Source organism: Macaca fascicularis, chromosome 18, assembly GCF_037993035.2.
Source record: "Macaca fascicularis isolate 582-1 chromosome 18, T2T-MFA8v1.1".
NCBI classification, from domain to species: domain Eukaryota; kingdom Metazoa; phylum Chordata; class Mammalia; order Primates; family Cercopithecidae; genus Macaca; species Macaca fascicularis.
Window position 1 is genome coordinate 57,114,628 of NC_088392.1, and position 24,436 is coordinate 57,139,063.

Sequence of the window (24,436 nt, forward strand, 5' to 3'; positions counted from 1 at the left end):
TATCACGGGGGATTTAGAGTAAAAGACTAAATTAACATTGCAGAGGTGGCCAATTTGGTAGTCGAGTAGGCCTAGCCTAAAATCACTGCACTGGTTTATGTTTCCGTATGTGCTGCCATGGAGGGTGTGGGGGAGGAGCAAAGATCTTCCCCCCAAAATTCTTCTGTTCTTTTTGTTGTTGTTCATTGAAAAGCAAAAGGTTGGTTTGTGGCACTCACTAGTAAATTTTCTCACATCAAAATGGTTGTTTAGTTCATTGTCTCTGTAACTAACATTCATTTTGCTTTTCAGGCATTTTTGCTCATTAATATTTAGTCTGTGGAACTGGGTGTTTAGAGAAACGTCCCCTTATACTGCTGCATAGTTTGAATGGAGAGATGTATTTGTGGCCTATTCCAGCTGCAGGAAATTGTGCTTGCAAACTTCTACCCGGGATTCTTCTCCTCCCCTTCTTAAACGGCAATTGTGTTTTACAGCAAACCTCTTGCCTTGGGCACTGAGATTTGGAACTTATTGTTATATTGGTTATGATTCCCAATCGGACTCACTCATGGAATCAAAAATCATCGTTTCTTGAGTGCAGCAGGCTGTGTGCACCAGTCCCCTCGTGGGCACAGTGGCTGCACTGGTCAATAAAACTAAATTTTAACTGTCAAAATTGCCTAGAGCTGTATAGATAAAATAATAAATGAGCAATTTTAATCCATAAATCAAAGCCATACATTTGAAACCAACAAAAGCGAATGTTAGATTTTCTTATTGCATGTGTCTTAAACAGTTACATATTTTATCATGTTTATTTTTCAAAAATCGTTTCCTTTCCTCTTCCTGAAAGCCCTTTAAAATAATAGAAACTGGACAGCAGTTTACCCATAAAAGCAGAAGAGGAACAGAGACATGTGTGGTGGTGCTTGAAATAATACATTTTGGAGCTGGCGTCCCCCAGCGAAACCTGCAGTAGCATTGTCCAGGAACTGCAACAAGAAAGCTCCCTGGACACCAATGCGCTACGGCTGTAGTAAAGAAGTAGTGGAATAGTAGCAGTGAGATTAAGGAGAAGAAAGAAAGAAAAATAAGTTACTGATGTCTTAAAATGATTTTTACTTGTCTTTTGGACAAAACTACCATTACTAGTGGTTTAAACATCTGAATGAGCGGCCAAGCTGAATTTTAAACGTTCATCAGAAACAAAAGCTAAAGCAAAACCAAGGAATTTATTTTTTAATACTTGACCAATAGCAAAAGCCTGCATAGAAAGAAACATGGAGACTAGGAGGAGGAGAGAGAAAAGAGGAAGGACAAAAGATTCTCAAAGAGAGATGACAGAGCGATAATACACTCAACCAGTAAATGATATTCATTCATAAATCCATTTGTTTTCCCAAATACACCAAGCTAGGTCCAATTTGTTACTTGCTTGACATCCTTCAGTAAAGACAACAAGATTAATTACAGCATTGTGAACAATACCTTAGAAAAGTCTTACGTGGATTTTAAACCTTGCTCAAAGATAGGTTGATTGTTAAACATTGTCCATACTGGGGCATTTTCGAGCATGAAAGGGGAATCTATTAATTACGCTAGGATAACAGGTATAGACTGGAACATATGGTCACCTTACTTCAAGTTTTCACATTGCCTGAATTAACTCTCCGCTTGGAGGGATGTAGGAAGAAAACATGAACTTTGAATCAGACAGACATGGTTGCAAACCCAGATCTAGGACCTTGAGAAAATCATATAAATATTGGGAGTCACGGTTTCTTCATTTTGTGCAAGTCACTGTAGTATTTTTAAAATAAAAATGGTGCTTATAAATCATCTAGCACATAGAATGCACTCAAAAAATTGCAGGTACTACTGCTATCATTGTAACATCACTATCAACATTAGCATAAGGACTGACCTTTATTCCTAGAGGCATCAGTGAATCAATGCAAGCTCTCCATGCAGACAAGTAACACAGCAACAGACATACCACTTCAACCCACTGCCCTGGAGTAGGGAGCATATTCTCCATAGTTTTCATATGTTAGATTTAATAATGTATGGATTAAGAAGTAAAGAGAAAAAGGTATCTGTTGACACTATTTATTAGATTTGAAATTGAAGGAAATAAATTGTGTGTGTGTGTGTAAAGTTCTAATAATGGGAACATATTTAAAGATCTTGAACTCTTTTTCTATACTCAGACATACTTATGGCTTTGAAATAAATGTTTACTCTACTTAACAATGTTCATTTCACTGGGACTTGTATTTAAAAATATATAGTTTATTACCTGCTAGGCTATGACTATGTGGCCCCAAGTGAAGGCATATTTTTTACATTTGTTGAAGAAATGTAGACAGTTTACCTAGATAATTTCTGCTTTTTGTTTTATTAAGATATCTTATTCTGCAAAACTGAAAAAGGTAACTGATAGATTGCTATGCTCTGGGCCATGTAATAATAAATGAAGAAATCTTTCTCATCAGAATCCCAGATTCTTCCCAAATTTAATAAAACCTAAGGGTTTGGAGAACTTTCCACTGCCATTCTTTTTGCCCCAGAAGAAATACTAAGCTAATTTGTCAGGGAATGGAAGATGACAGCTAAAGGTAGGAGACAGTCCCCTGGTTTGGGGTCTACTTATTTGTTGGATGACTTTCTCCATGCAAACTAACAAATTACCTAGCAGATACCTAAAACATGAGGGTGGCTGGAGTTTCTGAATCTCAGCATACTTTGCCCACTTACGTTGAGCAAACATTTCTCAGTGTGCCACACAGACATGCTCCTCTTAGAAAGAGGCCAGCCCACAGGCAGGTGCACATATACTCACTCATGGGAGCCGCCACTCCATTTACACACCTTATATCACAGAAGAATTAAGAGGAAGGCTAGTTTTCTTTAGATCTTATCCTGTTATGTTATTTATATTTCGGAAATATGGTGTAAGGGGTACACTTAAGTAATAGTGAGTTGAATGGGGTGGAGGGGAATAGGAGTGAAAAAGTGGGTCTATGTAACACAAGGAAAACAACATTTAAATAGCAGGCCAATCAGTTGTTCCTTTCCCAAACAGTAAAGGAAACAATTATTCTCACCGAAAAGATTGTTTTGGTAACATGCTGGCACAGACTGCATGTTTATCTTCCTTTTTGGAAAAAATCATTTCATATATCATCATAAAAACTGATTATAAAAAAAGCTTCTATCAGAAAAGTATGGAGAAATAACATGTAAAAATGATGCAACATCTTTTTGTGAATGTGGAGTGTTAAGTAATAACATTATAAGTTTGGCATTGTTGTTCTCTCGCCTGTTAATAATAAAAGGGAAGTAGAGATGCACTTTTGTTCATCTTTATTTCTCAGCACTGCTTTTCTTGCATCTCTCACTCCTGCACGCAGTCTCCCGTTTCATCTTAACTTATTAGAAAGCAGTACAGGAGACATGAATACTAAAACGGCCAATGCAAAAATCATGCCTCTTGCACTTTGCAGGCCCTAAATCCTCTGTGCAAAGATTAAACAGAACAATTTCTGGGGCTACCGTGTACTTTGGATAACAGATTTCTTATATATCAAAGTTTTTATGAAGTCCACATGTGGAGACCCTTTGTATTTCTCCCCACAGGGCAGCATTGGAGAGCTCTCCATTCCATTTTTATTCCCAGTGGACCAATTTCTTTACTAATGGGCAAGGTATTTTCCAGGAACTGGCATCCTTTTTCCAACGTTTCAAATAAGACATTCTATTTATTAGTTATTCCTTTGTTGCCTTTTGTGACCAACAACAGAAAAAAGGGGACTTTAAAGTACAGATTTATCCTTCCATGTGCCAATGATGACTTCTTTTTAATAACGTTAGAATGAAAATTATGGAGCTAAGTAGAAAGGCGTGTTCCTTCTCTTGATAACTCTTAAGTTCTCTCTGTTAAACGTAGAGGAAATGCCTTTTGTTTCTCTCCCCTTCTGTTGATTTACAACTCTTTTCTCTTCTTTGTAGTGGAAGGATTTGGGAATTCTCTATTGTTCAGTTGTGAACACCCAAAGGAAACTGTTGGGTAGTGGTTTCCTAGGTTGTCTCCTCTGGCCCATGAACGATATTTAACGTGATCCCATCCAAACAGGAGGAGTCCTGGGTCTGGTTGTTATTTCTTTCTTTAAGAGGAGTCACAAAGATCAGAAAACTCGTGGATTCTTCCCACTTTTGAAAAAATATGCTTTCTATAAGTGGTGATGGAATAGTCATAAGCAAACAAAGCTTGTATAAGACTTTGAACTTCAGTTCTAAACGATAAATATAGGTTTGATCATATTCAGTAGCCAAGCAATGCAGAATGGTTTAGTTGTTGCTTATTCAGGGAATAATTAATATACCTGCATGCTGATACATTCAAATGGACTTCTTTCCTTGGCCCTTCTGTTTCTTGATTTCAGTTCATTTCTCTTCCCTAAGGATATAAAGAGAGGAAAGTAAAATTAGTCTAAACCTAATAATCATTTATCATTATTTGTTTTGAAGAAAATAAAATGTAAGGTAAATTAAGGGTTTTGTACCTGTGCGTTTCCTTTATTCATATTATCTTTATTACCAAGAACTAAAACCCACAAACCATTTAATTTAATGTTATTTCTAGACAGGTAGGTAGAGTTCATAGATAGTGCATTTCTCATTGCAGGAGAACTTCAGAAAATGACTCTGAAAGTGCCTAGGAAGAATTTAGACTTATTTATAGACCTCATTCCTTTATGCAATAAGCAATTATTGAATACCCACTCTGTGTTGGATGGTAGGATAGAACATGCACAAGATAATCTCTCCTCTCAATAACCTAAGGAAGTAATTATAATACAGGGTGCTAAGAGATACATAGAGAAATTCTAGGGTGCATTGGGAACACGAAAAGGAGCCTCTGATGTAGACATGAGAGGTTAGGAAAGCTTTCCTAAAAGTAACCATCTGTAACTCTGAAAAAATGGGTAGGAAGTACCTAGACAAAAGGTAGATGGGGAAGTATTTTAGTTAAGACCACTCAGTATTGAGAATGCCAAAAGGCAAGAGGGAGTATAGTGTCTTTTGGCAACTGAAATAAATTTGTGTATCTATAGGAAAGTCTGAAGTTGGACTCATAAGTGATGGGGCTGCAGAATTAACCAAGAACCTTATCACATGGAGACTATTTCAAGGAATTATCAAGACAGATTCAAGAATTAAGAATTGCAAGTAGGGATACCCCTCTAATTTTTGTTTTCAGTATTACTGAAAACACAGTGATATAAATATTACATAGAGTATCATAGCAGTTGGTGTCTCTTAGCTTGGAATTTTTTGTTTCAGTTCATGGAGCAATCGTTTCCATGGCTTTGGACAAAGAAGGAGAGACAATTGTGTTTGGACTTTTTAAATATGTTAGCATCTAATTTTACCTTCAATGAGCTCAATTCTAATTTGAGATACATGGCCGCACATTGCTATATATCTTGAATTATTTGCTACTGTGTATTCATGCACCAGTGCATTAGTGGATTTCTCATAGATTTTTAAGAAAATATGTGTGGTGGTCACTCCAAATACTGTATTTCAAGGAAGCTGGGTACCTAGAAAAACTGGTTGACCTTCTTTGGCCATCTCTCATTTATTTCTGGCTTACACCTCTCTTGAATATAGCAATTGTTTTTTCTCCAGAGAACAGCATGTGTACAAATAATTCTGATACCTTCTTTAGACACAAGCTGTGGTATGTGCTACTGAATCTGAAATGAAGGAGGTATAAGTCACGCAGGCTGTTTAAATTTGCTGTGTGTCATTCCTGGGCAAATTACAGACTAAGTCTGGCAAACCATTGAATGTGAGTACTGAAAGATTAAATGATCTCCATGCCCAACCCTCTCATTTTACACACTCATTTCATTCATTTAACAAATATAATTGGTATCTCCTATGTAACAGAGATTGTGCTAAGCACAGAGGATACCACACTGAGCCAAAACAAGTATCACCATGTTAATAGTTTAGAGAGGGAAACCAGCATTAATATATAATCCCAGGTAGCAATATATAATAAGAAAATGTGATAGTGCTCTGAGAGAAGGGTATAAAATCTATAAGATCTGGCAATGGAGAGTCCTGATCTAATCAAGGAGTCATGGAGAATATTACTAAAGAAATGGCATTTGCACTGACAACTAAAGGATGAGAAGGAGTTAGGCAGTGTGCCGGTGAAGATGTGAGATAAGATTGTTCCAGGTTAGTTAATAGTAAAGGCAAAGATGCTGCAAAAAGAAGGTACACGGCTGAACTCAAAGAGTGAGGGGGAAACAGATAGGAGATGTAGCTAAAGACACCAGCAGAGACCAGGTCATACAGGAACTTCAGTGGCGGGCTCACAATTTTTTCATTTTGGCTTTTACTTTAAGTTATGCAAAGAGAGGAGGTGCTGTATACCTAGAGTCACACAGTGATTTAGTGGAAGGGTAAGGAACGGAACACTGGTATCTGTGTTTCCATCAAACTATGCTGCTCCAGATCCCACACCAATTCATCTCACCAAAAAGTGCCATTAGTCAAAATGTCCAAACAGATGAATGGAATTTAATCTGTGCTCACCCATTTCACCCATGAAAATCTAAATGGATCCAATGTATTTGATGTAGTACCATGTTCATAGAATAGAGTAGAATAGGCTAATTGAAATAACAACCTACTCTTAGAGGTCAATAATATAATCTTGGTTTATGGACTAAACTGCAAATTACGATGTTTAAGTGACAAAATTTGCATTTAAGATTATGGACAGACCACAATTCAATGCAACTTCTTGACATTTTAACTGTGTCTTGGAAGCAACATAGTGTCAAAAATGAAACAGCATGTGCGCACACACACACACACACACACACACACAGTAACATCTTTAGAGACAGATAGACCTGAATTGAAATACACACAAGATATGTGTTGACTCTGTGACTTTGGGAAACTGCTTACTCTCTGATCTTTTAATCTCATCTGCAAATTAAGAATAATTATACTCACCTCACAGGGTTATTGTGAGAATTAAATCAGACAATACAAATAAATGTCCAGGCTCAAGATCTGGAATCGAGTTGTTCCTCAATACATTTTTATTGTATTTTTGCTAACTTTGCATTATTTTTTAACAAAATAAAGAAAACCAAAATATTGAATCTTATCTTCTGCTCATCTAAAGTTTGAGAAAGAAGACACAGTTTGATTCAGAACGAAATCTCTATGTCTAGCATGAAGTTTATGTGTATCAGTCAGGATGGGCTAGATTATGCTGCAGTAATAAACAACTCCAAAAGTCTCAGGAGCTTAAACCAACAAGAGAAAATGATTTCTTGCTTATTCTACATGTCCAACACAGGTCGATAGAGAGCATCTGCTCTGCAGAGTCATTCAGGGATCCAGGCATATGGGGGTTCCATCTTGACATTCATTTCCACCATGGATGCAGCAGGGAGAAGAAAGAGCTGCAGGGTCTTGCACTTGTGATTAAAAGTGACATACATTATTTCTTCTCAGTCACAGAACTACACCCCATTTCAGGGAAGCAGGAAAGTGCAAGCTCACCAGGGTTCAGAAGGAGGAAAACCAGAGAATTTTCAAACAACACAATGTGATTATCCTAATTATACTACTAGACATCAAATATTCAGTGTACTCTTCTGCTGTGCTCAAAGCACTCTCGCCTCTCCTCCAAGGGGAGATTACCCCAAATCATCAAGCTCACTGTGGAGGATCTCTGAGTGAGAAGAATAGTCATCCCAACATCAAGTTGATTTGAGACTCCTCTTGACCCGGAATGAATAAACTAAAGAGACTAATTATCTAGTCCCTCACACATAATGCACCATGATGGAATAGGGACAGGATCACCCCAGTGAACACATTCATTTGGAAAGACTGTAGCCATTTGGCAATTCTACCAAATAGACATTTTGAAGGGCACCTGTCCAAGAGGTGGGTTGTGTACCTTGATTAGGGTCCTGCCCAATTCTGTTCATTATTTTTTGTTGTTCTCCCATGGTCCCTGCTTCTCCCCATGGGAGATCCTTCTTTTCCCGTTATCTTCATTGGCCATGTCTGAAGGGACCCTGATGAATATGCTCTTCCTGGGAATGGAAGAATTTGCTAAGTACATTCCATGTCTGTAAACACTTAGAGGACCATAGTGGTTTTAGGCATCAAATTGTCAACAGCTTCTTTTACTCAAGGCTGGCAGTTCTTTCGGCAATTAACTCTCAAGAAAACTTAGCTGTTTTCTTATGTCTCCAGCTACTCCAAGGTCGGTGACCATGCTACATTTCTTTTCTGGTAAACTTCTCAGATTGCTTTTTCCTTTGTTTTCTTGTGCCCTTCTCTCTCTCTCTCTCTCTCTCTCTCTCTCTCTCTCTTTCTCTCTCTCTCATCTTTCTCTCCCTTTCTCTTTCTCTGTCTCTCTCTCACATACACACCACCACCACCTAATACTCTTTATATTTCTGTATCTGTAAGACTTCAGTGGGAGAGTTTCCTTTTAACTCTTTTCTCTGAATTTTTAGAATTTACTGGTGGTTGTCTCAGCCTTAATTGAAACTTTCTTCTAAGACATCCCAACTCAGTGAAAGTCACACCTTTAATTTTTTCTCTCTCACTAAGCTGAGTTTTAACTTACCTTACCCGATGAAATTGAAAAACATCCATCTTCCAAGGCTACACACCCTAGATTTCTGGACTCTGTTTCCTTTCAATACTGCTCATCAATGGGCCAGCTTTTTCTGAGATCATCTCTTTTTTTGTAAATCTTGCCAAGTCCATCCAACAGCAACCAACACATAGAATCAACATTCTGTTTTCAACCTCTTCCCTTGGAAGTAGAAGTTCATTAAATAACTGATTAGCCTTCCAAGTAAGAGCAAATAACATTTGTACCCAGTGATGTTTCTCACCGTGATATCCATTTCTATCTTTCCACTCTTCCATCTCAGTTTCCTTATCAGCCACTGGACATTCCTTTTAACAGCAATTGTATCAGTCAGGTTAGGCGGTGACAGCAATCCCCAAATCTTAGTGGTTTATGTAAGTAAATAGTTATTTCTTTTCATGTCACATGTCTATTGCAGGTTAACTGGGAGCCTGTTCCACATCTTCTCATTCTAGTCCTCAGGTTGATAGACTCCACTATTTGACATATGACCATTTTCATGGCAGAGAAGAGGAAATGTCACACTGACTCTTGAAATTTCTGCCCTGAATAACATGGTGTATCAGCAAAAACAAATTGCTTGGCCACATCTAATTTCAAAGTAGCTGGAAAAGTGCAATCCGTCCAAGGTCTCAGAAGGTGGATAATCAAAATATTTACTGGCCCCTAATGTTTATAACAGTGCACCCTTATGTTCCCAAACATTTGTTTCACTCTTCTTGTCACATGCAAAATATTCTCACTTCTCCCGTGAGGGGAAGTTATTAGTCAGAATACAATTGTTCCATGTATCTTTCTATCACTTTCTACATAGTTTATTGTCAGGAATGATATTCATTACCAGGATGTAAAACCATTTCTTTTTTCTTTTTATTCTTTTGAAATGGAGTCTTGCTCTGTCTCTCAGGCAGGAATGCAGTGGCACAATCTCAACTCACTGCAACCTCCACCTCCCGGGTTCAAGCAATTCTCCTGCCGCAGCCTCTCCAGTAGCTAGGACTACAGGCGTGTGCCACCACACCCAGCTAATTTTTGTATTTTTAGTGGAGACAGGGTTTTGCCATGTTGGCCAAGCTGGTCTTGAACTCCTGACCTCAGGTGATCCACCCGCCTCAGCCTCCCAAAGTGCTGGGATTACAGGTGTGAGCCACCACACCCAGCCAAAACCATTTCTATTAAAAGGAAGTTTAGAAAAACACTCTGAATATTATTATGATGCATTTTGAGTGAATTTTTTAAAGTCTTATTTCCCTCAGATAGTTTTAATATGTCTGAGTTTATACAGTTGTCATTGTTTCTAGTATTTATTGTATGTAAACTATTATACATCTAAAATATAGTTATGAAAATATGTATATATATAAATTATTTATATAGATATATACACATAGATCTCGTAGAACAGGATGGTTTTCAACATTTAGAGAGACCTCATTTAAAAAACAGCTGAAACGACTTTCTTTTTTTTCAATTTATATTTTAGGTTTGGGGGTACATGTGAAGGTTTGTTACATACATAAACACATGTCACAGTACATATTATTACCTCACTCAGGTATTAAGCTCAGTACCCAATAGCTATCTTTTCTGCTCCTCTCCCTCCTCCCACCCTCCCCCTCAAGTAGACCCCGGTGTCTATTGTTTCCTTCCTTGTGTTCATAAGTTTTTATCATTTAGCTCCCACTTATAAGAGAGAACATGCAGCATTTGGTATTCTGCTCCTGCATTAGTTTGCTAAGGACAATAGCCCGAAATGACTTTCAACATGACAACAACAACAAAACAAATAGATAATTTTGGCCAGCAATTATTATGGGTACATGTCCCCATCAAATAAAGACGTAATGAAGGCAAAGTACAAATAAGTCAACTGTTTCTTTTCAAATCCATGAGGTGACTCTATGGTGACATCATTAACTAAACCTACATTTTAGGAATAGCCAGCCACTTGGAATTTTTGGTTTTGTGGATCATACATAAATTGACTCCATTGTTGGGGAGTGTATGATTACTCTACAGGCAAACCTTTCTAGTCATTAAGTGTCTCCGATGGAGCAAAGAGCTGTGCTGATACCTTAAGGACCTGGCCACATTTAGCTGGGCTAAGGATGGTTTTGTGAAAGGGGCGTGCTGAGCAGACACTTTCATACCTCTGTGCCTGGTTGTCAAGGCAGACGACCGCTCCTCACAGCGTGTTCTAATTTTGAATCCTACCGACCTGCCTTGCTTGGTCATTAAGTCTTAATTTATTTTTTAAAACATTGAGATTGAATTCTAGTTATTTAGCTAGAACAATAATCTTTGTGAGTTTCAAAGACCAAAATGTTCCCACATTTTTATGTTGAGAACCGCAAAGCACTTTCAGAAAACCCTACTGCTAAGGCAATGATGTATCACTTTCACTTTCATTATATGTTTTTAATCAGAGCGTGACTTCACACTAGACAAAGTGATGCTTTATGCATGGTCTCACTTGTTTTTGCTAAAATCTTTTGACATGATTAATTTTACTTTAATGCTTTTGTCTTGTTGTAATGGTAAGGATGATGGGTATAAACCAGACAAAAATACATGCTTTTCTATTATAATGCCTCTGAGCATTAAAAATATCTTATATGAAAGGGGAAAAAATCACAGGAGACTGGTCTGACTAGAATTAAATTTCTTGCTACCTGAACACAGAGTACATGAGATTTTTGTTTTAATGGCTCAGTCATTGTTTTTAGTTTTATTTTTGGTATTTTCATAGCAATTTATTCATCTGTATGATTAGATCTGAAGAGGAGGAGAGAGATCGTAGCTCACAGATTTCTTGATCTCATTTGTTGCTTTGCAGCATTTCCCTCCTTCACAGTGTTAAGGGAGCAAACATTAACCAATTCTCTACGAGGTCCATCTCCAGCAGATCAAGGTGAAGCAGGCTATACTTCTCCATGCTGATCTCTGTCATTAGATATAAGCCAGTTTCTGGCTATACTGATTTTCAGTCTAAAAGAATTGAATATAGTAAATACCCTTTGTTCAAACTACAAAAAAGCAGTGATGTACATGACTTTAAGATGAAAACAACAGACCATTCAACAAGTGAGACCTGCCTTGTGTGCAGCTGTTGAAGTGTCAATTCTACCATATTCTCTCTTCCTTTTTCCTTAATGAATTATGGAGTTGCTTGTCTGTATTACAAGAGCATCTAAGTGTAGTGAGTTGAACTGTGTCCCCATGAAAAGAGATAAGTCCTTACTCCCAGTACCTGTGAATGTAACCTTATTTAGACATAGCTTTCTTACAGACAAAAGCAAGTCAAGATGAATCCTATTGGATTAGGTTGGGTCCTAAAACCAATGATATTATGACAATGACATCTTTCCATTTTCTACCCAACCTGTCTGCTTACTGTCCTTGTCTCCTAAACAAATCCTATTACAATGTAAATATCATCTAGCGCAGGCCAATAGCACTTTACACAGGGAGGGAAATGTCCTGTATCTTTGCAGTCTAACATGGAAGTCACTAGCCCCATGTGACTATTGTATGTATTAAATATGACTAGTATAACTGAGAAACTCAATTTCTAATTTTATTTTTTGTAATGAATTTAAATTTAAGTAACCCCCTGTGGCAAGTGGCTTCTGTGTGAACAGCACAGCTCTAGGTAGTAGAGAGTTCACATTCCCACAGAGGCACTGCCTGCCATCCTCACCCTGCCCATCTCCCTATAGGCAAGGAAACAAATAGGTGACCCCCACGAAATAAGGAAAGTCAAAGAACACCCAACAAACTACGTGTGAGCCTCGTTCTAGGTACTGAGATTTCATCTTTTGGCTTCTCATTTTCTCCTTCCACAAACCCCAACTTCTAGGTTACCTGTAGGATTCGTTTTCCAGGGCTGCCATAACAAAGGACCACATATTGGGTGGCTTAAAACAATGGAAATTCATTCTCTCACAGTTCTGCAAAGTAGTTGAAATGAAGGTGTCAGCAGGGCCGTGGTTCCTCCAAAGACTCTAGGGGAGAAGACTTGATCTTCCTCTTTCCTAACTTCTGGTGACTTCCAGTCCTCCTTGGTATTTCTTGATGACAGCTTCATCACTTCAATCTCTGTCTCTTTCTTCACATGGGCTTCTTCCCTGTGTCACTCCTCTGTATCTCTGTGTCTAAATCTTCCTCTCCTTTCTCTTATAAAGACTTTAATGCTGTTGTTTTGTTGTAATGGTAAGGATGATGGGCAAAAATGCATCCTTTTTTTTTTTTTTTTTGACCAGGCAAAAATACATCCTTACCATTACAACAAGACAAAAGCATTGGCATTACGGCCTACCCTAATCCAGTATGACCTCGTCTTAATGATTTTATCAGTAAAGACTCTTCCCAAATAATATCATGTTCACAGGTACTGGGAGTAAGGACTTGACATAACTTTTCATGGAGACACAATTCAACTCATTACACCTAGAGAATGACACACATAAGAAAAAGGTATAACAAAATTCTAAGCACTTCACTTGCATTTGTTAATTTCATTCAGACATCAGCCCTCTACCATGGTAGGCACTATTATTTTTCTACTTAAGATGCAGAAATAGAGGCACAGAGACATTAAGTAATTTGCTCAAGGTCACACAGATGGTAAATGGCAGAGCCAAAATGTGTACCCAAATAAAGCTTCAGAGCCTGCAGTCTTTGCTATTTCTCATTACTGTAGTTAACAACAGAGTGCATATTGTAAAGAGTCAAAGGTGAAGCAAGACGAACAGGCTACTTCAGCATTTCATGCAGAATAAAACTGAACATCCTCTGCACAAATAGAGTATACCAATATCCTAAATATACATGTATATTTGTTGAACCTTCTACTATCCTCTTTGTTAATAATTAAAGATTGAAGAAAGAATATAATATTAGATTATTTTCTAGATGAAAATTATTTTAGAATGAGGCGATCACTTCCAGGGGAGTTGCAACTTCTACCGTTGCTTTCTGTGTATACTTCCTCACTTGCAAAAATCACAATGGTAAGGTCTGTGTGCCAAGATGTAACTTTCTAAAGAGAGAAAAACTGTATTTGTGCTCTTGGTTCTCTGAGGACTAACGACATGGGGGTACTCCTCTGTCTAATACATATTGGTAAATCTCAGATCTTTGTTTTGTGTTCATTCATAAATTTGTTTGAAGTTTTTCATTACCATAATCATTAACTTCATCAAATATCAGTAGCTGCTCTTGTGTGTACATAAACATTTCATGGGATTAAATTACTTCTTCCACTTTAGAGCTTTCAGTTTAAAAAATGATAAAGCATCCTTTTTTTGTCCTTATTCTTGTTAAAAACCCAAATCATTTCCCCCACCTCAACAATAATGAAAGGACGTACGTGCACATAAATTAAGGGCATGTGTAGTGGTTATTTGTTTTCAATCTATCATTACAATTTGCAAAGATTCAATATGCTATATTGTGTTTGTCACAAATACATGTAAATAAGTTTCTAGATGTAATGCCAAAGATAATCCAGGATGGTTCTCACAATTTATATGTACCTTTAGTGCCCAGTTCATCTGCTAATCTCAGCACTGGGGCTTCATCTTCTATGTCTTACTCCATCTGATGTCAGCCCTAAACGTAAAAGCCTGAATAGATATGGATACAATGGGCCGGGCGCGGTGGCTCAAGCCTGTAATCCCAGCACTTTGGGAGGCCGAGGCGGGCGGATCACAAGGTCAGGAGATCGAGACCACAGTGAAACCCCGTCTCTACTAAAAATACAAAAAATTAGCCGGGCACGGTGGCGGGTGCCTGTAGTCCTAGCTACTCAGGAGGCTGAGGCAGGAGAATGGCGTGAACCCAGGAGGCGGAGCTTGCAGTGAGCTGAGATCGCGCCACTGCACTCCAGCCTGGGCAACAGCGTGAGACTCCGTCTCAAAAAAAAAAAAAAAAAAAAAAAAAAAAAAAAAAAAAAAAGATATGGATACAATGTAAAACCAGCAGGCGGGCACTACTGAGTACTTTTGCTAGACAGGATAACCTTTCTTGGCCATTGGAAAATTGTTAAGTTCCCCATACTTTGTTTTAAAAAGACCAGAATTATAAAATACATACCTTTTTCAGAAGCAGTTTTTGTTCCTTTTACCAAATAAAATTTAGTCATTCACAAATATGGTAGCCAACACCTGATTTTATTGCGGGCTGCATAAAGCCAAGGATGGGAGTTCACTCCCCTTTATAGCTCAGCTGCCTTCTCATATAGGGAAATTCTTTCTCCAAGCTACAGGCTGCACCGCAACCAGCTTACCCCTTATAAGCATATGTGACTGTGGATAACAGAAATCCATTGAAAGAGAAGATGGAACAATGCAAATCCAGGAACACTACTGGAAAATAACAGGACGTTTATTCTGCTGAAAGTGGGTTAGTAGCATCATCCTCATGCATGATGCTTTTTTAAGCAGAACTGATGAGGATGAAGAGAGCACATGGTAGACCCATCCGAGGCCTTCTCGGTTGCACTTATCACAGTGTGTAATATGTCCCTTGAAAGAATGCAGAAGCATGAATATACACATATTTCCCAGAATAAATCATTGCTGTGCCAATTTTTTCTTTTGAGAAAAATATGTTTTTATTTTATTTTATTTTTATTTATTTATTTATTTTGAGACAGAGTCTTGCTCTGTCACCCAGGCTGGAGTGCAGTGGCACGACCTTGGCTCACTGCAATCTCCGCCTCCCGGGTTCAATTGATTCTCCTACCTCAGCTTCCCAAGTAGCTGGGATTACAGGCGCCCACCACCACGCCTGGCTAATTTTTGTATTTTTAGTAGAGATGGGGTTTCAACATGTTGGCCAGGCTGGTCTCAAACTCCTGGCCTTAAGTGATCCGCCCGCCTCTGCCTCTCAAAGTGCTGGGATTACAGGCATGAGCCACCATGCCCGGCCAAGAAAAATATGTTAATAGTAGTTGTCTATCCAGGGGTCAGTCAGCAAACTTTTTCTGTGAAGGATTAGGTAGTAAATATTTTGGGCTTTGTGGCCATAAGGTCTCTGTCACAGCTACTCAGCTCTCCCATTATAGCACAAACACAGCCATAAACTATACCTAAGTAAATAAGCATAGCTGTGTTCCAGTATGACTTTATTTATAAAAATAGGTAGAGGGCTGGATTTGGCCAGCAGGCCATATTTGCTAACCCTTGCACTATAATCTAAGGCCATAACTATTTCACTCACAAATCACACCACTTGGTAATAAGGCAATACTGATAGTAGTAACTCTAACATATTAGACTGACTGGGCCACTTACATGTATTAATTCATTTAATCCTCACATCAACCATATGATGCAAATTCTACTAGAACTTCCATTTCATAGTGGAGGAAACCAAGGCACAAAGAGGTAAAGTTGTACGACACCATGACTAAGAAGCAAAGCCAAGAATTAAACTCAGATAGTCTAATTCCAGAAATCACACCTAAAGTCACAAGCTGTACTGATTCTCAGGGGATATTTTGTGACCTTCATCTTTAACTTCAGAGGCAGACTTTGTTCTGATTATAAAAGAAACACTTTCTATGTCAGCAACATGAGGGCAGATATTATGTCTACCTCCATGACTGACAGCTCCCCCATGCCTAGCTCACGGGACATATTCCACAGACACTGGACAATTCTTAATCAGGGAATTAACTCTTGTGCTGTGCCAGGGCCATGGGCAAGCACCAAAGGGGGCCAGACTTTGGCTCATTAGCCGTGGGTTCCTCTAGTGGAGCATCTGCTGGTTGTACTGAGACAACAACAGCCTTTCAAAGATATGTCCAGCTCTTAAATGTATGTAGTGTGATTTTTCTTCTTAATACTCTCTTTGAACTGCAAATATCTGTTACATAAAATGAGCCTATTTGATGACTCCATATGCAAAAGAAGTAAGGAATAAAAAGGCAAGGAAGGCCAGGTTTGGTGGCTTACACCTATAATTCCAGCACTTTAGGAAGCCAAGGTGGGAGGATTGCTTGAGCCCAGGAGTTTGAGACCAGCCTGGGCAACAAAGCAGGACCCTGTCTCTACAAAAAATTAAAAAGTAAGTAGTCAGGTGTGTTGGTGTATGCCTGTAGTCCCCTCCCAGCTACTTGGGAGGCTGTATCAGGAAGATTCCTTGAGCCCAGGAAGTTGAGGCTACAGTGAGCTCTGATCTCTGATTGTGCCAGTGCACTCCAGCCTGCGCAGCAGGGTAAGATCTTGTCTCTAAAAAAAAAAGCGGGGGGGAGGGAGGGGAATTTTTACTTTAGCAACACCATGCTAAACATGGTAATGGACATTTTAATTGAGCACTTATTATGTGTCCAGCATCATGTCAAACACATTACAAACATGGTTTCATTTAGTTCATAAGGCAGATGTAACTAGCTTGATGAGGATGGAAAAACTGAAAACTTAGAAAGATTAATAATTTGTCCAAACTTAAACAGTTAGTAAATATGTAAGTTAATATTCCAAGGTATGAAATTTTTAATTTGAAATCTGGATGCTCAACCACTGTATGACACTCTGCATTGAAGTGCTCTCTCTGCACCTCTAATGGCTTGAGGCTAACATAGACAAAGAACTTCTATATACAAGACATTGTGCTCTGTTTCTAACATAAATTATCTCATTAAATACTCAGAGTAACAATGTGAGGTCAATAGCATTACCATTCCTTTTGTGTTGATCAGAAAACTAAGGTCAAGGATGTGTCCAAGCTACTTTGTTCTGCAGTCCAAGCAACTGGCTTCAGAGCCTGCCTCTGAAACCCAACACTGCACTGCTTTTATCTGGCTGCTGTGATTTTAAGGATAAGAGTAAGGACATGTATTGAGGGCTCTCTAGGGTAATGGAGGTTTACACATTTATTTATTGGATAAATGTTATCCTCATCACCACTCTGGGTAATATCCCTGTGTAATCTTCACAGTTGGAAAGCACTTTCAAATCTGCCATTTATTGGTTCCCCCATAATTACCCCAGGAGATAAACAGGTCACTGTTTATTATCACTATTTGACATATGAGGAAACTTAAGATCAGAACGGTTAAGTGACCTGTCAAGGTCATGCAATAATTGATGAATTTGTGACTTAAACCCTTGGCTTCTGACCTACTTTAGTTCAGTGTTCTTTCTATTAAGCCATGTTCTATGAAACCTTATTAGGAGTTCTTTGACCTGTAACTGACATTATTTGATCTCTTTCTAACATGATATATTTTTTTCCAACTGGATTTATTCAGAAAAGTGTTTATATATTGGAAGCTTTTAAATCACTATGGCCACTTTGAAGTGAAAATAATTAACTCTTTGTTTGCAAATAATGCAGAGAGGAGAACCCACAAAGTGCCATATTAAAATTGAACATGCTTGGTATATAACATAGGGTTCCAATAGGAAACAGATGACACTGTTTAATAATAAGAGAGCTACTTTGAGAGCTGTGGTCAAAAGGCAAGAATATCTTAGAACGAGTGTACCCCCCTCTCCAATCCCTGGTGCTAGTAAAAGGGGCACTGTTCAGTTGGGCTCATAATTTGACTCTAGCACAAAGTAGCTTGGACACATCCTTGACCTTGGTTTTCTTACCAACGCAATGGAGATAGTAATGCTATTGACCTCACATTGTTACTCTGAGTATGTAATTTAAGCTCTCAATACATGTCCACAAGGGAAGAGAGGATCACCAGAACCAGACACAGAGAGGGCTCTGTGGAAAGGACCAACTGAGGAACTTCATTAAGATGAGAAAGGCAGCTTGCACTGACCCAGAAAAAGAAAGCGAAGAGTAAATACCCTGACCTTCCTCTCCTACCTCCCTCAGTCTTCTGAAAGCATATCCATCCAGAAGCCAGAGGCAAGAGAGCCCCTAATTTGGTCAGTGGAAGAACAGAGTGGAAGCACAGAGCAAGGACCTGGGGTGGAGAGTACATCTGTAGGGTCAAAATCAAAAGATGCCAGCATCCTTGGATTCACTACCTTTCATTAGAGATCAAAATCAACTATTTAAAATGTCAAAATACAGATACATTTTTGGTTCTTTGGAACTGTAATATCTAGTTTGGCTTAACCAAGCTCCTTAAAACCTTAGCTGCTTTATGTTTTCTATTGTGTCTAACTGACCCAATAGCAAATAAACAAATTGAAATGGAAGCAAAGGGGAGTGACATGATTCCACTGCACAAGCCTGTCCTCCATTGAAGGAGGAGAAAACCAGTGTTATCCTAGGCCCATTCCCTACAGTGAAAATGACCACATCTGTTAGGTTTTTGTTTTTGTTGTTGTTTTTTTAAAGACAGGGTGTCACCCTGGCACCTAAACTGGAATGCAGTGGTGTGGTCATGGCTCCCTATAGCCTCCAACTGCCAGGCTCAAGCGATCCTCCCACCTCAGCCTCCCAAATAGCTAGGACTACAGGTGTGTGCCATCATGCCTGGCTAATTTCTTAATAGTGAGACGGGGTCTCACTATGTAGCCCAGGCTGCTCTCAAACTCCAGGCTCAAGCAAATCTTGCCTCAGCCTCCAAAAGTTCTGAGATTACATGTGTGAACCACTGTACCTGGCTGGATTTTTAAGATGGATTACTTTTTTTTCCTCTCCCATGATTTTCTTTGCCAGCTGAAGGTAGTGTTCATGGTACAGTGTTGTGTTGTGCACACATTCATGGTTATGGAGACAGGTTTGATTCACCTGTCTCAGAACGTACAAGTGGCATATTCGTGGTGAGAACTGAGACCATGGTGTCTTCAGTACCATGGCTCCCTGCTGGGCTCTAAGAGTTTTTATTTGAAGAGCTCAGCTCTGTTGTGACATCTCCTCTCCATTTTCCCAGGTTCCTTCTGGTTAAGCTTCTCTCGTTTTTTGGTTGTTGTTGCTCACAGCATATTGGACTTGAGGCCGTTTCTGGTAAAGTCACTGCATATTTGACAGATGGCACAGGTTTGAGCTGGAGACTCCTGATGGTCACAGAATGCTGAAGGAAAATGTATTAGTCTGTTCTCACACTGCTAGTAAAGATATACCTGAGACTGGGTATTTATAAAGGAAAGAGGTTTCATTAACTCACAGTTTCACATTGCTTGGGAGGCCTAACAAGCATGGTAGAAGGCAAGGAGGAGCAAGTCACGTTTTATATGGTGGCAGGAAAGAGGGTATGTGCAGGGGAACTTCCCTTCTGTAAAACCATCAGATCTCATGAGACTTATTCACTATCACAAGAAGAGCATGGGAAAGACCTGCCCCCAAGATCCAATTACCTCCCACCAGATCCCTCCCAGGACATCAGGGGATTATTACAATTTAAGGTGAGATTTAGGTGGAGACGCAGAGCCAAACCATATCAGAAAACCACGGCCAGGAGGATTCTGGAGAAGGGTCACAATTTTTAGGTCACGTGGGTATTCGTGGATTTAAATGGGTGAGTCAGGTAGGTGGGTTCACTATGGCTGTGATTTGAAGAGACATGATTGGTAAAATTTTTCCCAACTTTGTTTACACTGGAGAATTAAATATAACCTTTTTTTACCACATGAAGAGTTTCAGATTGGTACCTGAGGAAAGCCAGTCACGCGAAAAAGAAGAGTTGGAAGAAGAGTTTGATTAATTATCCATTGAAAAATAACGTATCAAGGTTGGGAGAGAAGATCCCTTCTCTAGAGTGAACAGAAAATAGGTAGAAATACAAATTTCATGGGAATAAAGCCTGAACAAATGCTCAGTAAGTGTAGATATCAATAATGAATCATTTTTTAGTATTATTAACTTTAAAAATTCCAGTTTGAAAGTCATTTTTTTCCTTTCTTGTATCCCTGACATAGCTCCCATTAGGAAGAGCTTATGTCTTATCTCTTAGCTCTACCTATTCTTATGACAGGTGGCACAGGGGTATCAGAGTGGCAGACAACTGCTGCATGCCCAGCCTCTCTAACAGTGCACAAAGGTGAAGGTTTCTCTGCAGACTACAAATAGAAGCCTGTGTTTTCTCCCAGTAGGATATCAAATGTGGGTTTTGCCCCTTTTTTTGTGTCCTGCTGCTGTGGTTATCTAAAGTGTCCAGAGGCATGGAATTGAGGGCATGATTATTGGAGTGCTCAAAAACCGCCAGCCTCAGAGCACTGCCAAGCTCCTGGCCCATGTGGAAGTCAAGAGCCTTCTCTGTAGAAAATACACTTTGTTGGCAATTGTGCTTTCATTTTGCCACTTTGCCCTCTCATTATTCTCCCATATTTCCATTTGATGAAACCAGTGTGAAAAGGATGATCTTAAAATACACGTGCTACCAAAGGAGAAGAGGAAGGACTTGAGGAAGAGGAGAGTAATGACCATTGTGAACATGTGAAGAAGGCTGATGGGCATGGCATTGAAATCATGAAGAATGCAGAGTATTTTCTTTGTCAATGACTTCTGGTCCAGAGACAATTCATTTCGTACTTGTAGTAGTGGTGAGATGGCCTTCATCTCAGTGAAAGTCACATCTCTCTGGCTAAGTCATCTACTTGGAAAGCACAGCTTTGTGAAAAATGTGCTTCCTCATGTAACTTCCTGGATGCCTTTTTAATTCTAGTTACTCTTGAAGCATTAGTGTTTGGCAGCATGTCATCCCAAGCCCCCTTCTCATCCTGAACATTCGTCCTTGTGACAGCAGCCATAAGAATTGTTGGGTGACCACTAGTCTGAGTTTCCTTCCCAGACTTCTCTCTTGAGGCAGACTACTGTATTTCTGACTGCAAATAGAAACCCAAACATCTCCAGTTGGCCTTAAAATTACCTTGCCTTTGAACCCATTCTGTCTTTGTTGTTCTCTGTTGGGAGAAATACCATCTTCATCTCTCCAACCTGAAATCCTATGTGTCATCCCTGACCCCTCTTTCTCCTCCAGCCCCTTCCTCAACCCATCATAAGTGCTGTCGCTACGATCTTCTGCTTCCATTCTCATCCATTTCCTCATCCCATTCTCACTGTCAAGCCTTAGCATATAATCTTTCAATGAATCTTCAGAATGTACAAGATGAAATCCAACTCTTTAGCAGGGCTCCTAAAACCTCCTTCTCAGATTTACTTTCTCCTGTCTCTCCTATCCCACACATCTTCCTCCAGTTTTTGCTGAATACATGCAGACCTCTAAAATGTGCTGCTGACATCCAGGCCAGCGGTCATGCCTCTTCTTCTGTATGGAATGTTTTTCAGTCCTGTTTAATTCTACACACAATTATGCTTTGTGCAGGAATTCTGGATACAAATACAACAAGGCCCACATTATTACGGTCTCCACAATTTTCACAGAACACATAAATTAGTCAGTTACATATACTGCCATTGGCTGAGAATGACGTAGGTACAGGCTGTGAAGGGAGAACATCCCATTACACCCACCTGGCTATGCACATCCTTCTGACCAAGCACCAGGATAACTCCTGACCCACCTCTGACAAATGATTGCTATCTCCTCTGTGTTGTCACAGTTCCCTGTCCATAGGTACCTTAGAAAGCTTGTTGTTTTGTGACATAGTTGTTTAAATGTCTGCCTGCCTATGCTGAAAGCAAGGATATCATGCCTTTGGAAAATCTTTTAGCCACTGTGTCAAACACATATAGTAATTATTGAATAAATGAATGAATAGTGCCTAAACGACAAGAGCAGCTTAAGCAACCCTAGCTATCTTTAAACTGATGACATACGAGTCAGTTTACCTTCACATCTTATTTATACAGGGATCAAGTCAGACGCATTATATCAACTCGTTTGACATATATAAAATGTTATATAGTGAGGCCTCAAAATGCTTATACTTGTTAATAATGAGAGAAGTATCCATTCATACATTCATCCTCATCTTTGACTCATTCGTGGACTTACAAGATATAGACACAGTATACTTCAAGTTCAAAAATTCTAAATTTTTAAAATGTATTCTTTCCTATGGACAGTTTTATTAAGTGCCTGCCATTGGTGTACAAAACAGGCATTAGCTTAACATTAGTTGAAAGTGCAGGTTTCCAGCTTGGCGCAGTGGCTCACGCCTGACCAGGCTTTGGGAGGCCGAGGTGGGTGGATCACCTGAGGTCGGGAGTTTGAGACCAGCCTGATCAACATGGAGAAACCCCGTCTCTACTAAAAATACAAAATTAGCCGGTTGTGGTGGTGCATACCTATAATCCCAGCTACTCGGGAGGCTGAGGCAGGAGAATCACTTGAACCCGTGAGGCAGAGGTTGCGGTGAGCCGAGATTGTGCCATTGTACTGCAGCCTGGGGGACAAGAGTGAAACTCCATCTAAAAAAAAAAAAAAGAAAGTGCATGTTTCCATCAAATTATAGCATGATATAGTGAAAATTGTGATGAAAGTAGCAGGTACCATTTTTACAAAATGTTTATGGAAGCTAGACTGTATCGATATTGTCAGTATATCTATATCACTGTAAAGATACACAAAGTTTAAAAAGAAGGTAGAGTTTATCATAATAGCTATAAAATGTTGAAACTATTTTTTAAACTCTGATTAGTGTTATAAATCAAAAGATACATGGAATTTTAAAATGGGCTTTGCTTTCTGTGTAAAAGAAACCCTTAGATTACAATATATGACACCAAATATTAATGGAAATCTGTATTCTGAATTCATGTTGGCGGTAAAATACTACACTTCATCCTAATCTGTTTCTTGGTGCTACTGCCCACTGATGTTTAGTATCTGGGCTCTCTTGCTAATCATAAGCAAGATTAGCTTGCTCAGTATGTCACCTACACATTCAGAACCTTAACTCTTCCAGCTTTAATTTTAGGGGGAAATATCTCTGCCTACCTCACAGAAGGTGCATGGGAAATTTCACTGTAAACTGGAAAACAACATACAAATGTGATGGGTTCTTATTGTGCCAGGAGAAAGAGGATAATGTGAGCAAGGCAGAATTTGACATTGCATTTTAAATTCAGGAAGTTGCTCAGAGTTGGGGAACTCATGAAAGGTGGGTTGAGATCAGGTGTAAAAGATTATGTGAAAAGCATTTGGATCCTATTCTATAGTCAATGGAGAGTCACCAAAAATCTTTGAGCAGATAAATAACATAATTAAATCTGTGTTTAAAAAGTGAATTTAGGATGAATTGGAAAAGGAGAGATTGGAGGCAGGGTAATCATTTATTGCATAACCCAGACTAGGGATAATAAGGGTCTGATTTACGGCAATAGCTATGAAAACGATGAGACACTAGCAAATGTAAAACTCATTTTATAAATAGAGTTGACATCACTTGGTAACTGCTGGGCTGTAGAAGTAAGTGACAGCCTGGCTTGGTTGGCCAAATTGAGCTGATGCCTTTGGTCAAAAGATGAAACCAAGAAAATGAACTTTTAGAGGAGGATGGAATGCAGTTAGTCTTCAGTATGTCAAGTCAAAATATCTACATTCATCATACTCAGACTTGCCCGTGGCACATGATAGGTGTTCAACAAATATTTAGTGAGTATATCAATGAAGGAAGGAAGAATATTAAAGACTGAGAGAGATTCAAGGGAAGTTCTACAGAAAGAACTAAAAAATGTTGGTCTACATGACAGAGGAGAAAAGAGTAGAAATACCAATTCAGAAGTCAGCATTTAAGCAAATAGCATCATTGAGATCTGGAAGGGGGAAGAGATAGAGAGGAAAGAGGACAAAATACCCAACTCCAAGAAAATAGGATTACGTATGCCCAATCCTTGCCATAGAATAGGGTTCAGTAA

At 39.1% G+C, this 24,436-nt stretch overlaps 1 protein-coding gene across 2 annotated transcripts in view; it reads left to right on the forward strand.

Annotated features, from left to right (window-relative positions):
* The window catches only part of KLHL14 (kelch like family member 14), a 99,729-nt gene that overhangs the window by 29,014 nt on the left and 46,279 nt on the right, over window positions 1–24,436 (forward strand). The window lies entirely within an intron of this gene.